A 4,259-nucleotide genomic window follows, 5' to 3' on the forward strand; every position below is an offset into this window, starting at 1 on the left:
CCAATTGTCCTTGTGGAAGCTGACCACACAAGAGGATGAGATTTCAGAAGTTATGCAGTAGGTTACTATCTGTGTTTGTAAGGCAAGTAGGAGGCGTAATGGTAAAGGACTCTGAACAACTCAAAGCATAGGGGCCTTTTTGAAAGTGGGCTGAGGATACAAAAAATAGAGATTATCCCTAATACCAATCCATCTTGAGTATCAGAGCCCAACATGCAAAGTGCAGGGAAGAGGTTAAATGAGCTTTCTTCCGTGAGAAGGAAACACTATCGTTCTAAAGTGAGATAGTGCATTTCAACCTCAAAGGCAGCAAATTCCTCAAATGGAACATCGCTAGCACCAGGATCTAAAGCAGGCTTTAGTAGTGTTGAAGGCAGTCAGTTTTTGTTAACTATCATGACCAACACAATGTGATCTATATTACTTCCATATTGACAGAAAATATATTCAGGCACAGGCTCCCACTAGAAGGTAATGAGGAAATTCAAATGCTGTGAACGTTTTTTTAATGCCTAAAGGAATGATTGTGAGATTTACTTACCATATAAATTGGTCAAATGATGCCGTAAGACTTGCTTTTTTTTTTCTTCAGTCTCGGCAAGGCAGAGAAACTCTGTGGTGAAACACTGCCACTGCTGGTCATTCAGTATACTCTGCAGATGGAAAAGTCCACTGTTAGCACAATTTTTATCAAGGGTAAACAGGTCAATACTATGGAGTCTATATTACTGTGAAAATCAACAGCTCATTAGAAAATCAAATCCCAATTTGTGTTTTTAACCTCCCATACTTCTTGGAATCCCATACTCACTTGCTAACACTCTCTAAACAACTGTAGCACATACATTGATTGGGACATAGATATATTGATCTTTTTGCCAGCCAAGTGGCAGTGAACCCTTCTCAATTAATTTGTTTTAGGATATGTTACACTGGTAGCAATTAAGCCAGCTGATAAGTTGAGAGAGGAAGGGTTAAGCTACAGTTAATGGGAATATTAAAAACGATGAATAGCATATTTACCATAATCATTTTAGCCAATTCCTACCAGTTCAGCAATAGTAAAGTTGAGACTCTTATGCTCAAACATACGTTCATACAAATTCAGAAGTCTCAAAAAATGCCCCAATTTCTTTCATCTTAACATCTTAGTTTGCAGTAGGGCATCCTGTCTACCCTACTACTCATTTAATTACCAAGATAAATGTATCCTACTGCTTAATAGGCAACAGATTGGTCCTTATTTCAGACAACATCTTGTTTTTGCTTTATGATGTCAGCTTGCTAGGCAACAGAGTGGCCCTCAGGTCAGACAACATTCTTGCTTTAGCTTTATGATGTCAGAGCACCAGTGGACCAATTGTCCTTGTGGAAGCTGACCACACAGGAGGATGAGATTTCAGAAGTTATGCAGTAGGTTACTATCTGTGTTTGTAAGGCAAGTAGGAGGGGTAATGGTGAAGGACTCTGAACAACTCAAAGCATAGGGGCCTTTTTGAAAGTGGGCTTTGGATAAAAAAAATAGAGATTATCCCTATTACCAATCCATCTTGAGTATCAGAGCCCAACATGCAAAGTGCAGGGAAGAGGTTAAATGAGCTTTCTTCCGTGAGAAGGAAACACTATTGTTCTAAAGTGAGATAGTGCATTTCAACCTCAAAGGCAGCAAATTCCTCAAATGGAACATCGCTAGCACCAGGATCTAAAGCAGGCTTTAGTAGTGTTGAAGGCAGTCAGTTTTTGTTAACTATCATGACCAACACAATGTGATCTATATTACTTCCATATTGACAGAAAATATATTCAGGCACAGGCTCCCACTAGAAGGTAATGAGGAAAATCAAATGCTGTGAACGTTATTTTAATGCCTAAAGGAATGATTGTGAGATTTACTTACCATATAAATTGGTCAAATGATGCCGTATGCCGTAAGACTTACTTTTTTTTCCCTTCATCTCGGCAAGGCAGAGAAATTCTGTGGTGAAACACTGCCACTGCTGGTCATTCAGTATAATCTGCTGATGGAAAAGTCCACTTTTAGCACAATTTTTATAAAGGGTAAATAGATCAATACTATGGAGTCTATATTATTGTGAAAATCAACAGCTCATTAGAAAATCAAATCCCAATTTGTGTTTTTAACCTCCCATACTTCTTTGAATCCCACGCCTCACTTGCTAACACTCTCTAAACAACTGTAGCACATACATTGGGACATAGATATATTGATCTTTTTGCCAGCCAAGTGGCAGTGAAACCTTCTCAATTAATTTGTTTTAGGATATGTTACACTGGTAGCAATTAAGCCAGCTGATAAGTTGAGAGAGGAAGGGTTAAGCTACAGTTAATGGGAATAATAAAAACGATGAATAGCATATTTACCATAATCATTTTAGCCAATTCCTACCAGTTCAGCAATAGTAAAGTTGAGACTCTTATGCTCAAACATACGTTCATACAAATTCAGAAGTCTCAAAAAATGCCCCAATTTCTTTCATCTTAACATCTTAGTTTGCAGTAGGGCATCCTGTCTACCCTACTACTCATTTAATTACCAAGATAAATGTATCCTACTGCTTAATAGGCAACAGATTGGTCCTTATGTCAGACAACATCTTGTTTTTGCTTTATGATGTCAGCTTGCTAGGCAACAGAGTGGCCCTCAGGTCAGACAACATTCTTGCTTTATGATGTCAGAGCACCAGTGGACCAATTGTCCTTGTGGAGGCTGACCATACAGGAGGATGAGATTTCAGAAGTTATGCGGTAGGTTACTATCTGTGTTTGTAAGGCAAGTGGGAGGGGTAATGGTAAAGGACTCTGAACAACTCAAAGCATGGGGGCCTTTTTGAAAGAGGGCTGGGGATAAAAAAATAAAGAGTATCCCTATTACCAATCCATTGTTGTTCATAGTTTTTCCCATAACCACTAACTGTAGCATAAACCTTCCTCCCTAAACTTATCAGATCACACATAGTGAGTATCTTCAGATGCTGTAAACTGCTTTTTTTAATGTAACTAGTAATGATACTATGTGAGTTTGACTTACCATGAAAATTGATAAAATGATGCAGTTCAATGGAGGCCGATTTTTTTTTCTTGCTTCGTCTCAGCAATGCAGGGAAATTCTGTTGTGCAACACTGCCCCTGCTGGTCATTCAGTATATTCTGCAGATGGAAAAGTTACCAGGAATCATGCAAATTCTGAACAAATTATTTTAACAACTTCATTTTTACAAAATGCTAGCAGTTAACCAAAAGTGAAGTCAAGAGTATACCGATCAAGCACACCTTCTTTGAAATGTATAAGTCTCAAATAATGCCCTGATTTCAGTCATCTTCCCATCCTATTCTTCAGTTGTGCATCTGATCTACCCTGCTACTCAATTGAATACCAAGATAAATATATCCTATAGCTGGCCAGGCATTCAAAGGGTCCTATCAGAAGACATCCTGCTGTAGCTGTATGAGGTCAGTACCCCACGGACCGATTGTCCAGGGTATGGATGACACAGAGAAGGATGAGATTAGCAATTATGCACTAGGCTACTATCTGTAAATATGACTGCAAGGCAAGTCGGAGGTAAAATACTAATGCACTCTCAACCAATCACATTGGAGTGAGTCTTTTTGAAAAGGGGTTGGAGTTACAAAAACACAGAGTATCCTCGACAACAATCCATCTTCAGTATCAGATTCCCAAATACAGAGTGCAGGTGTACAGGTTAAATGAGCTTCCTTCAGTAAGAAAGTCTATTTCTCTAACGTAAATCAAAACATGCCAGCCTCAAAAGCAGTCTTTTCCTCAGATGGATTTTTGCTAGCACCAGTATCTAAAGCCGGATTTGTCAGCATTGGAGGCAAAGTCAAGAGCACCACAATGAAATTGCTATTGGTTCCATCTCTACGGAAATTATGTTCGCATGGAGGACCCCATCATAAGGTAATGAGTATCTTCAGATGCTCTGAACTGCTTTTTTAATGTAACTAGTAATGATACAATGTGAGTTTCACTTACCATGACAATTGGTAAAATGATGCAGTTCGCTGGAGGACAATTTTTTTTTTCTTGCTTCGTCTCAGCAATGCAGGGAAACTGTGTTGTGCAACACTGCCCCTGCTGGTCATTCAGTATATTCTGCTGATAGAAAAGTCCACTGTTGGTGCATTCACCATGATTAGGAATTGAATATTATGAAACTGGTGCAATACATCAAAAATGGATTTATGTAAAGCGTTAATAGAATAGTACTATGGAT

Source organism: Lissotriton vulgaris, unplaced genomic scaffold (genome assembly GCF_964263255.1).
Source record: "Lissotriton vulgaris unplaced genomic scaffold, aLisVul1.2 SCAFFOLD_308, whole genome shotgun sequence".
Taxonomy (NCBI): Eukaryota; Metazoa; Chordata; class Amphibia; order Caudata; family Salamandridae; genus Lissotriton; species Lissotriton vulgaris.